Consider the following 13,789-nt stretch of genomic DNA (forward strand, 5'->3'; position numbering starts at 1 on the left):
TCCATCTGACAGTGATCAGCAAATAGAGAGGGCTGCTAAATAGCAAATTTTGAGGAATCTGGAGCATATTGGTCATAAGTTTTCAGCAGAGACTCTTGCTGAATTGAAAATTGGAAATGGTGATTTCTTGTTACCCATGGAGAAGCAATGCTTTTAGGAGATGCTTGAGCGTCATGGAAGGAGATTTGCTTTTGTCCCACATGAGATTGGATGTGTGAATCCTGATATTGTTGCTCCTATGGTCATTTTTACTATTCCTCATATCCCATGGAATCTCCGACCTATTCCAGTGCCTAAAGCACACTTGCCAAAGCTGATTGATTTATTGAATGAGAAAATCAGGATGGGAATCCTTGAGCCTTCATCTGCACCATACTCAAACAGGTGGTTTACAGTTCCAAAGAAGAATGGTACTCTCCGATTTATTCAGGACATGCAGCCAGTGAACATAGTTACTATCAGGAATGTTGGTATAGGTCCAGTTGTGGATGAGTTTGCAGAGGCATTTGCTGGACGTGCCATCTATTCTTTGGGTGATTTGTATTCAGGATATGATCAGTTTCAGTTGGCTTTGGAAAGGAGGGACATAACCACCATGAGAACTCCTATTGGGCTTGTCAGGATGTGTACCTTACCTCAAGGTGCCACTAATTTTGTTGCGCATATGATGAATGCCATGCATAAGGTCCTTCGTGATTACATACCTCAGCTTACTATGCCTTTCTTGGATGATGTGCCCATTAAGGGATGTGTAGAAGAAGAGAAGAATGAGAGCCTAAATGAGCAGGGATGCAGATACTATGTGGCTGATCATATTTCAGCATGTGAGAAGATTTTGGCTAGGTTAGAAGAAGTGAACTTGACACTTTCAGGGCAAAAATCTGTTTTTGGAGTGAATGAGGTTGTCATTGTTGGACATATGTGTGGATATTATGGCAGGAAACCTTCACCTGATAAGGTGAATGCTATAGGCAAGATTGCAGAGTATTGTTCTACTACTTCGGAGGTACGGAGATTCATTGGTGCTTGTGTGTTTTATATGATTTGGATACCTCATTTTGCACACATAGCAGATTGTTTGTATCAGCTGCTTCGAAAGGGGCCGAAATTTTATTGGGATGAGAGCCACACTAGAGCCATGCGGAAATTGAAGAAGTTATTGCAGAATGCTCCTACTCTCAGTAAGCGGATTATAATTGTGATAGGCCTATTGTATTGACAGTTGACACTAGTCCAATTGGCATAGGTTGGGCTGTGGGTCAAGATGATGCAGATGGAAATAGGTATGCTATTCGGTTTGGGGTGAAAGTCCTAAACGAGAGACAGAGGAGATATCCGCAAATCAAGAGGGAGTTATTGGGGATTTTCATGGCTCTCAAGTGTGACAAGGAGTACTTTATTGGAGCTTCAGTTGTGGTAGAGACAGATTGCTTGCCATTGATTGGTATGATCACGAGTTGCTCTACTCCGGATATAGCCATGTTGAGATGGATTGCATACATTAAGTCATCAAATCCGGAATTTAAACACATAGCACGGAAGGATAATCCAGTGGTAGATATGTTGTCTAGAGCTAGATATGATGATGAGGAGACTCTACTTGTAGAAGAGGATGATGCAGAAATTTCAGCCACTATGGTTGATCATGTTTGTCATGTCTATGATATTGTGGCTTTCATAGAAGAACTTTATGTTGGAGATTGGTTGCAGATTGGCAGGTACCTTAGTACACTAAGCAAAAGAGATGAATGGATAGATGAAGAGTTCAAGAAGATCAGAAGGAAAGCCTATGGTTATTTTCTCAAGGACAAATTTCTTTGGAAGCATCCGAAGAAAAGAGGCGGATTACCTTTGCGGGTTGTCTGCGATAGAGAGACACAGTTACAAGTGATGAGAGAGTTTCATGAGAGTCCTTGGACTGGTCATAGAGGAGTATGGGCTACTTATGAGAAAATCAAGGAGAAATATTGGTGGAAAGGCATGTATAGAGATGTTTCTCACTTTGTTGAGACTTTCAGAGACTGCCAGATGTATTCAGTAGTGCGTCATCGAGATGAGCTTCATCCGACCTATCCACTATGCATTCATTATAAGTGGGTAGTTGATTTGGTTACCATGCCTATGGGTCTATGGCAGATGAGGTACATTGTTTTGGCTAGAGAGGATCTTACCAATCATGTTGAGGGCAGATCTTTGAGAACGAAGACCACTAGTGCAGTGTGTAAGTTCTTATTGGAGGAAATTTTCTGCAGGTATGGTTGTGTGGGTAAGATCACTGCGGATCGTGGTGAATTGGATGCAGATGAAGCTAGGGAGTTTTTCTCTCAGCTAGAAATCAAGTTGGCTCTAACCACAGCATATAATCCAGAGGGAAATGGAAAGAGTGAAAGAGGGCATCCGCCGATAGTGAAAGCATTAGCCAAAGCATGCAGAGGACGGATTGGAGAATGGCCAAGACTTCTACCATTTGCTTTATGGGCTGATCGTACGACTCATAGTGTTACCACAGGATATATGCCTGCAGAGTTGATGTATGGTCAGAAACCTGTTATGCCGATTGAGACTTGTGCTTTGACTTGGTCAGTTTTACCTTGGCAGGAGGATTTGACGAGAGAGGAGCTCTTAGCTCTTCGGATTCGACAGTTGGAGAGGAGACCTGAGGATATTCAGCTAGCTATTGACAGGTTGAAGGTTGCTAGACTAAGGAATAAGGACAGGTTTGATAGCAGGCATCGCTTGCGGCCTAGAGCAATAGAAGAGGGAGATTGGGTATTGGTCTTTGATAGCAGCCTTGAAAATCAGCATACTGCACTTCGAAAGATGGTGAAAAGATGGTTTGGGCCATACATAGTCAGACATGTCTTTGATAATGCAACATATGAGCTGACAGAATTGGATGGAACAGTGCTTAGAGTGCCTATTGTTGGAAAAAGAATCAAGATTTTCAAGAAAAGGGATGATGAGGATTATGCATTGGAAGAATTTTCAAGAGAAGAGCAACAAGAAGAAACTCCAATGGAAGAGACATATGATATGATAGATACTGTTGTTGATCTACCGGAAATGCACAACGAAGAGATTGATCTGTTTGTGGATCTTGATGATAATGATCATGGGTAGTTGGCCCATCCGGAGGATGCGCAGGATTAGAGGGGGTGGATGTCGTATTGCTGCGCATTCGAGAAGAAACAAGCGTAAGTTCCTTAAGAGGTGAACTATTCTTCCTCACAACTGAGAATGGAACGGTGGATATCTTGTTTATCCATCTCTTTCTACATTACACACACTTGATGCTCACACAGCAGGTTGTTATTGATTTGCCATTGATCCGACTGGGAGGTACTTTGCAATGGGGAGTGCAGATGCTCTTGTGAGTCTTTGGGATCTTTCTGAGATACTTTGCATTCGTACTTTTACCAAGCTTGAAGCAAAGCAAAAGACCTAGAGTTGAAGGGACATGCAACGTGAAGAGGAAAAGATGCTGCTTTTCTGTGTGTGTAAGAGAGGAAAGTGTGGCTAAATAAGTGGGCTTTTTCTGGTTCATGAAAAGAAAACAAAAGGGGAAAAGAAAACACGAATGAAGGAGGCTAAAGAGGGGATTTTCAAAAGAGCTAAAGAGGGAGGGAAAAGGAGGCGTATGGGACAGAAAAAGAAGGGGGAATTACGCTGAATCTGAAAAAAAGGGAGGAACAGAGCTTAGGAGGAGGTATGGAATGGAGTACGAAGAGATGGATGGTGATGCAGTTGAAGATGAAGAAAGTCAAAGACAAGAACCAAAGCTGACGATGATCAACGAGCTCTTTAGAAGGTGAGACGAAGGAGAAGTCGAAGGGACACAAGCCGACCGGCAGTAATAACGATGAAGAGTGTGAGCTCTACGATGGTCAAGTTACAGCGAACGAAGAAAACAGAGACGAAGTAAGACAAAGTGAGGAAGGGATGTCAGACTGAGGTGGCGCAGTAGAAGACGACAGACTGAGGTGGAAGGAGGGAAGACGATGTCAGAGGCGTATGTGCAGGGGACGTCGATATGGGAAGAAGAGGAACGGTACTCTGCGGCTGAAAGGAAGGCCAATAAATTCTAATTCGAATTGCTCGATCAGGTGCTGGTTTCGACGGACCAGAGGTTCAGGAAGGCCAATGAATTCTAATTCGAATTGCTCGATCAGTTACAAATGGCATTTTCAATATTGAAGGAGGACATTGAACCATCGTCTTCAACCGCTTCCTGGGAATAAAAGAGGACCTTAAAACACTTGATCGTGTGCAGATGATGGATGGCGCAGCAATGCTAAAAAGTATGAAAGAAGTAGCAGACAAAATGATCAGATTATAGGTGACATGTTATTCTGCATGTTGCTGATCATCATAAGGCAATAACTCCACAATATCATGGATTGAAGGTTGTGTCAGCAATTTCAAAAGGGATTTCAGGACAGGATTAAAGAGAAATTGTATTAATGGAAATTAAACTGCTAACAGGTCACAGAATCATTGTGTTCTTATGCCTTTCAGTGCAGGACTGAATGATCTTCTTTCATCTGAGAAATACTTACAACACATGAGCCAACTATGCTTCCTATTTGACAATCAGATTACATTGTGATAAATACATCTGTACTGTCCAGCATATTTGACAATTTGAACTGGAGACTTACCAGTCACATATAGAGTGTTGATTCAACTCTTGAAAATACCCTGACATAACTCTATAGCTAATTAACAAGTTGATCCAAAGGTCATGAATCGTATAATGCAGCAATATGCCTGGCTAACAATATGACCAAGACAAGTTACAATAACTCAAAAATTAGATTGCAACTGCTGATGGTATGTTTATGAAGATGATGCAATAGTACTTGCTGCACATGATTACGGTTCTTGTTCATATGTTGAAATTATTAACATGAAAGAGAAAAATGTGCTATACATTGCCACAAATCAGTTTGTCGGCTTATGGAGAATGTAAAAGAATATATGGTTCTTGATCATTCCGTGTCCAACCCTCTTGATCTTGGAAAGGAGCCACCTCTGAAAGGATAATGCTAATACTTCTGTCTGAAGCTGATAACCAGATTTGTGTTAAATGTTTCAACATTGAAGGATGAATTCTATGCTCAGCTGAAAACTTGCTTTTAGTCTTATCATTGCTGTAAAGACGAGGTCTCGTTGAAAGCTTGGTGGACACAAATCCTTACATTTTGTTTATTCATTTGTTTGATCTTTTATCCTGAAATTTATCAAGGTCTTCTGAAGACGCGACTTTGCTTTCATAAATCCTTCGACAACGCTTGCTTTGACTAAGTATATTGCAGACTCTTTCTTGAATGGTCTTATTCATGCAGTCTGTAAAACCATTTTAGGATGGGGTGTATGGGATAGTCAACTAACACCTAATACCTCTCTTATCACAAATTTTCTCAACTCCTTTAAAAACATACTCACCCCCATTGTTAAACCTTAGGTATTTTAGCCTGTACCCAAACTGGTTCTCAACGAGGGCAAGCTAATGTTGAAAGGTAGATAAGACATCTAGCTTTTGCTTAATAGGAGATGCCCACACCTTATGTGAATAATCATGCATGAATGTAACAAAGTACTTCACACCACCCAATGATTGACAAGGTATGGAACCACATGCATGAGAATATACACAAGAGCAAAAGACTCACCCATGCATGTAATGCCACACTTTTTATAAGAATTACATATCTACCAGCCATAAAGACAATGATCACATGATAAAACATTTATAATCAAGAGGTGGAAGATAGTACAAATGAGTAAGCATTTTCATTCCCTTTAAAGACATGTACCTAAGGCAATGATGCCATAAAGATACATATGGTATGTTACCCATAACCAAAACATAGTTAAGAGACCCAAATACAAACAAAAGATCGAGGCTACCAACCTTGGCACCTTGAGCAAAGACAAGATTACCACATGTAATCTTCCATGAAAAATCACTAAAAGATACATGATAGCCTACATCATCTCACTATCTAACAAATAGAAGGCTTTTAGTCAAAGCCGATACATGATGTACATTATGTAGAGTAAAAGAGCTGCTTGAAGGAAACTACAACCATACATCCCCAATACGACACATTTAGGAATTTTGATACTTATTCAAGTGACATTTTTTTAGTAGACTTAAAAAATTGTAGCAACATTTGAAACTTATTTAAGAATTCATAGTAATTTCTAATAAAAATTATTAGTTCAAGATAGTCATTTCCACTTAAAAATGGTAAACACTATGACCAAGATCTTAGTTCTATTTAGTAGCTTTGTTTATTTTAGGATGAAAATTTTTGTATATTGAGACTTGTGACCACGAGGATAGAACTTAGGATTACAGCTCAATCATTTAGATTGCTTCTCATGTGAGTAATCACAAGGATCATTAAACCATATAACCATCCTGTAGTGGAGTGATCTGAAAATTGTGTCATAAAACATTATCTATCATTTGATATGAATTTCTTATCTAAATGAGAATGTGGCTCCATTTTAAGATTGAGTCAATAGTTATTCATATGACTCAATCTTAAAATTGAGCCTCATGTCAAGTGGTCTCAAAATAAGATTGAACCTTAATAAAATCCATTAAAAGCATGGCTACCAACAAAATAATGATGGAGAAAGGCAAGGAAAAGTAAATGATCATTCTAGCCTACTCTCTCTTGGAGTCTCTCAAGCCAATAATATTGACATGAATACCCTTTGTTACATTCGATATACATATTCTTCTTTGGTAGGTAATGGAGAGGTGCTTGAGCCATATCAATTGCATGATTACTCTTTCAAAGTAATTGAGAATTGGGTGCTAGCTATTTTGTAGGACAACAAATACAGTAATGGTAAGGAAAACAAATGATGGCTGGTATCACCCACAAGGAAATATTTTTATGAAGGCTACAATGAATGCTTTGTGTTTAGCAAGGCCCATAGAGGTATTGCTACATTTAACATCATAGAGAAAAATATACATTATTTTTTATCTGTGTAAAATGTCATAAAGAGAGAGAGAGAGAGAGAGAGAGAGAGAGAGAGAGAGAGAGAGAGAGGTGGTTCTCACGGATGAGAGAGGAGGATGAGAAGGAAGTGTTTATTTCTCTCATCTCACATATCAAAGACTTGCATGTAATTTGGCTAATTCTTGACTGATTCTTGGCTATGTTAACCCTCCCTCATATCATGCACTTCTTTCTTGCCATATCATTATGAAAATGCTTGATATGATTACCATGCTCATTGAGCGTTGATGTTACATTCAAGCCCTTGGCCCAAGCACGTGTCTTTGCCATTGCATACTCCCAAAAAAGGGTATTAAATTGTGAGATTACAACCAAGGCAAGATCATGCATAGCCAAAGGGGAGTCATCCTACTACTTAGGCATTTGATCTTCTCCACCTGCATCATGTTGCACTAGTCTCTTGCTTTTTTGGGGGAAACTTGTTTTTCAAACTTGAGGAAGGATTGATGGTAAAGTTTGAAATTTATGACTTCCAAAAAGCACGTTAGAAAAAGGCACCATGAGAAAGCCTCAATTTTAAGATCGAGCATATCAGGATAGTTGAAAGTTGGAGACTCGACTTAACACAATTGAATGTGAGCGCTACTCTTACATTTTCAAAGTTTGTTGAAAGATATGGGTCTAAAATTAACAATTGGTATTGCAAGTACCAATATAAAAGAAAAAAATCAACAATAAGACTTGGATGGTGCAAAGTGAGCAAGCAAAGCTTAAGGTGTATACATCAAAGCATCCAAGAAGCCCAAGCACATCACACATACATTTCGAAGTAGAAGTGTCCAATGAAGCTTTAATACCCGTAAGTAAGCATGAAAGCTCGAAGAAACTAACCAAAGCCCAAGTACATCGATTGTAGCTCAAATCCAAGTTCCAAAGCATTTCATAACCATATCTCGGCTCATACATCAATGTTAGATATCACAGTAGACATATTATAGCATACTTGAAATACCATATAGGCACAATAGGCATTCAAAGCATAAAGCTCACTATTGTATGCTTGCTTCTCAAACTGTTATTACAATAATAAATACTCAATGGTTGATCTAATCAAGCTCTAATCAGCCCAAAAGCCTTTTCAGAGCATTAATGCATCATCTGAGCATTGCAAGCATTTCCCATAAGCATCAATAGAGCATAAACCAATCAAATGCTTGTTGTCCAAACCATAATGGTTTTGTTTTGTGTGAAATAAGAACTAAAAACTACATAGATTTAACTCTATGAGTTCTCAAATCTATAGTTCTTGTCACACACTTCATTTCTAGCTATAAAATATATTAATCTGATATCGTATGTAAATGTTATTGTCAAAATATGAAAGTGCTATCAAGTTGCCATTATTATCCATTACTTCTACAACATGCTCCGTATCCACTTAAAAATGGACAAAATGGTTGCTTTTCAGCTCAATAAGCACTCAACAAGGCTCAACTAAGATCCTCGACAAGTCGGGAGTAAGCTAAAACAAGCCCGAAGAAGGGAAGAGTCAATGCATACCTCAAGAAGAAGAAACAATGGCTGCCATGAAACCTTGAACTCAAGCTTTGAATTGGGTCTAAAGCAAAGGATGAAGAAGCTCTTTAAATGCTTGCTTTAATATCAGTTGAGAGGTAGAGTTCGAGTGGAAGTACATAAGCAGAAGCAAGAGCAAAGCAAGAGCTGTGGTGGATGGAGCAAGAGAGAGAAACATTATATGTGGGAACTCCAATAGTCACAATGTGTGGCCGGCCTTCTCTTATTCAATAGTTACTAAAATAATAAAGAACAAAGTGACACTGATGGATGCTCGCCACTTGCAGTGTATAGATGTGCGGTTACAATGTGTGTAGTAAATACAGGGTGACATAGGTACAGATGCCTTCATCCCCAACACTTGCAATAGGGTTTTTTAAAAATTAAAAAACTAGAAGAACCTAAATTTTATGCGCACCCTCTTCTCTTGAGGCTTTAGAGGAGATGGATCAAATTTTAAAGAGAAAGCTTGGGTATTCCATTCTTTGTAGAGGCTACATTAGTCTTCTTACTGATTGGCTTACCCTTGTCTTTTCCCTTGCTTGTTGCATTTATATGTCCCTTGTCTTTGCCTTGGAAGGTTTAGGTGAAAGAGAGGAATCAAGGTCCATCAGTGTATTTTCCCTCTCTAAAACTAATTCAATACATCTCTCTCTTATCCATCACATATATTTCTCAAGGTAATATTTACACTATAATAGAGCACACAACAAGTTAGTTGAAGGTACAAGAGGCTTTCAATCTAAAAGCAAGTTAGTTGAAATTACAAGAGACTTTCAATTTAAAAGCAAAAGATTGAAGGCTTACATTCACCTCATCTATGTTTAACAACATTGAATCTATTGTCTTGTAAGCATTCAAAATGGCTCTCCATCTATGTTCAACAATTAAATATATTGTCTTGCAAGCATTCGAAATGACTTTCCATCTACAAATGTGTGAATCACTTTGTAATGGGACCTCTTAAAGGAAAAGCTTGAAAGGTCTTTGACAATCAACAATCTCTTCAAAGTTGGTGTCCAAGTGGGTACTAACAAGTTTATAGCATCACTACAAATGAAAACTTGTTAGCCAACACTACAATAATCTACTTGCAACAAAACTAAAAAATAAGTGAAAACCATTGACAATACATTTTTGCCATGTCATGAATTCCGGAAAGAGAATTCATAAGGATGACCTCTCTAGCAAGAATATCAATGTAGATTAGACTCAAATGTCCTTTGTAGAGTAAATATTAGTCAGCAACAAATATGAAAATAAATCACCAAAAGTAAATATATATAAGGGACATAGATTTTAACATACGAAAATAAGATATAGAAGTATGTCACACTATCAAAAATATTAAAAAAGACTTTAATGTTTAAACCATACTTTGAAAACAAATCCACATAGAAAAGTGGACCCATAATAAAAATAGATCTAGCAATATCATTGCTAAGAGAAGCAATGTATGTCCTATATAGAAAATAAGCCCAAATAAGAGAATAAAAGCTCAACCATCCTAGAAAAAGAAAATAAACACAAAGATTGAAGGCCTTACCTCAAACAACAATAAATAACAAAATCTGATAGTTGAATGTCCATCTTCTCTAACATGCTCTTGTCTTCTAGACATATGCTAATGTAATCCTCTTTCTCTAGATCATGAGATCAAACATTTACAATCATCTGGCCAAATACGTTGCCCATCTTCTCATAGTTAGCTAGGCTAAGAGATCAACTTTTCCTCTTGCAAATTACATCCTCACTTTCAACTATCTCTTTCGTTTTCTCCTCCAAGACATAGCTACACCTCTTGTAGGATACAAGTGAGTAACATCCTCAAAAATGGGATGTTTCTCCTCTATAGACAATTTTGGGGTAACGTCCAGGATCTCAAATACTTTATGATCAATAGGGGATAAGGGCTTTAAAACTTTGTCAAACATGTATCTTAGCATGCTCACCACACTGAAGTCCTTTTTCATCAATGTGATCATGTATGCATGGGTAACAGCACTATAAGCATCATTCTTGAAATAAATGATAAAGTCTTTTGCAATCTCCTATAAACAAAGAATAGCTTAAAGTTACCATTTTGTGAAGCCCATCAACAGAAGCAACCTTGAGCAACCTATTAGAAATATCATTGGCAAACACTTCTTTCCCCCTTCATAACTTGTACTGCCTGTACCAGATATCCCCGTTACAATGCTTTGATCACCCCATTAAGTGATACACTAGGAATACTGGTCTCTAAATGGTCTCATGACCATGTTAGATCATCATCAACACTTAAAGAAAAGTGATTCATTAATTTATTGACATGAATATATTAAATAGAGAATGCGTAATAAGCAATCAATTTAGTGACATCCCTCTGGCTTCTAAATAGTTGATCTCAACTGTAGAGGGGATACATAGTCCTTAAGAAGATCTGGAAAGTCTTGTAGTTCTCTCTTAGTCATAAACTGAGCATCCAATGGGGGATAATTCTTAAACTTAACCAGATACTTCCGCAATACCTTATCTGACCTTAGAGTATTGTCCTGATGGTGTAAATATCTTTCAGGCACAAGGAACTCTTTTGTTTCTTCTATGTCAAGTAAATCTTCCTTGATTGGTTCCATTGGAGGTTCTCCAATATAGGGATGTAGAAAACTTATATGAAAAGCATTATGAATGTTCCAATGACTTGGTAGATCCAAAAAAAAAGTCACATCGTTTATCTTATTTGTGATCTTGAAAGGGCCATAATAGCGATTAGAAATCTTAACCACTTTACCCTTTTGACCTTTCTGCTTCTTCAAGCGAGCCTTCTCAAACTTAAGAAGAACATACTGTCTCAACTTGAGATCTAACTTAGGACGATGCTTATCTGCTTCACGTTTTTGCTTCTCTTGTGTCCTTTGGATAGCAGCTTTTACTTGAGTGAAAGTTGTATCAATGTCTCTAACAAACTCATTTGATGCAAAGATCTTATCCTTCGTAAGAAGAATGGGTGGTAAATGAGACTTACCATAGATGATCTCAAAGGGTGCCTTACCAGTACTAGAGGGCACTATATTATTGTATGCAAACTCTACTAAAGGCAAATACTTTTCCCATTCTTTTTTATTATCAGAGACATAGGATTTCAAAAGGTCCAAAACAATAGAATTAGCACTTTCACTCTACCCATCTATTTGAGGATGATAAGAGGATGAAAAATTTAACTTTGTCCCAAGGTTCTCGAAGAGAGCTTGCCAAAAGAGGCTGGTCATGCGGGGATTTCCATCACTTATAATGGACTTAGGCATGCCATGATGCTTGAAAATATGAGCAATGAATAGCTTAGCCATATGATTGTCTTTGATTGTCTTTCGCACAGGTATAAAGTGAGCTTGCTTGTTGAATCTATCAATGATAGTCCAGATTACATCATTGCCTGCTTGTGTGTGAGGAAGCTCCATGATAAAGTCCATGGCTATACTTTTCCAAGGCTCATTGGGAATAGATAATGGCTTCAATAGACCAGGTGGTTTATGTCTGTCATACTTTACTTTTTGGCATTCGCGGACATATCTTTCAATGTCAGCTCTAAGAGTAGGCCAAAGAAATATCTTTCCAATGCTTGAGTAGTGGGTAGAATACCCCTATGTCCAGCATATGGAGATGCATGTTCTTCATCCATTACCTTGTGTCGCAATGGTAATGCTACACACAAATTGCTTGATGATGATACAAATAACCATCTCGAATCGAGTAAGGTGTAATCGACTGACCTGAGTTAAGCCGATCCCATATGGTTGAGAAGTCAGGATCAATTTCATACATTTTGGGTAAATCCATGAACTCATTATGGTAAACAATTGTGATTGCATTCACTCGAGGTCACCGCGATAGAATATCTGCTACCACATTCTTAGTTCCAGATGTGTGAAGGATTTGAAAATGAAACATAGATAAGAAATTTGCCCAACACATCTGTTTCTCTGAGACCTTCTTCTGAGTGAGGAAGTATCTTAGACTTTGGTGATCTGTTTTAATAACAAAATCTGGACCAAGTAAATAGTGTTTCCATACTTGAAGAGCATGTACCACTGCCATAAGCTCTTTCTCATATACTGCAGCATGTAGCTTATGGTCCTTGAGGCGTCGGCTCTCAAATGCTACTGCATGATGCTCTTGGTTAAGCATAGCTCCAATCCAATCCCCAGAAGCATTGCAGTGAACTACAAAAGGTTTTTAAAGATCCGAAACTATGAGAACTGGTTCTTGAGTCACAAGAAACTTAATTCTTTCAAAGGTTTGTAGTTGCCTTGATCCCTAGCAAAAAGGCATTCACTTCTTAGTAAGGTCATGTAGAGGAGATGCAACATACGCAAAACCTCATATGAACCTCCTATAGTATGAACAATATAGGCCCAAGAAACTTCTAACTTCATGTACAGAAGTAGGTGTAGGTCATTTAACAATGGCTCGAATCTTCTCAGGATCCATTCTCACCAAATTGTGAGAAACAATATGGCCTAAGTAATGAATTTTCGAAAGAAAAAAATTCACTCTTCTTAGCATTGACCTGTAGTCTATGCTTGCAAAGCTCTTGAAAAACAATAGATATATGTTTTCTATGCTCTTCTTCAGACCGTGAAAATATTAGAATGTCATCAAAGAAGACACTTGTGAACTTTGAGTGAGGTCTGAAAATTCTCTCCATCATTCGATTGAATGTGGCAGGTGCATTAGTCAAACCAAATGGCATGACTAAGACCTCGTATAGTCCAAATGTCGTACGAAAAGCTGTCTTATGAATATCTTCAGGTGCTATTCGTATCTGATGTTAGCCGCTCTTGAGATCAATGCGACTAAAGATACTAGCCTCTTGCAACTTATCCAATATATCATCTATCCTTTGGATAGGAAAACGATTCTTGATTGTGATCTTGTTCAAAGATCTATAGTCTATGCACATACGGAAAGAACTGTCTTTCTTTTGAACAAGTAAGACTGGAGAGCAATATGGAGAAGAGCTAGGTGGTGAACTGCTTGGGATAAGATCAATTGTGTGATCTTCCGAGCACTTAGGAGGTAACTCTCCTGGGAGTGAATCACTAAAACAATCTTCATATTTTTTAACAAAATCATGTCTAGCTTGATCAATTAAAGAGAGGGGTTCTTTTAAAGTCTGAGACTTAGAAGCATTAGTTGGTATCGTGTGTTCATTAGAGGCACCAAGTGCCCTTGAATCATTAGTTTCTTTTGAC

The sequence above is a fragment of the Lygodium microphyllum genome, chromosome 13 (assembly GCF_053477565.2).
Source record: "Lygodium microphyllum isolate KBCC chromosome 13, Lygodium_microphyllum_v1.1.10, whole genome shotgun sequence".
NCBI lineage: Eukaryota > Viridiplantae > Streptophyta > Polypodiopsida > Schizaeales > Lygodiaceae > Lygodium > Lygodium microphyllum.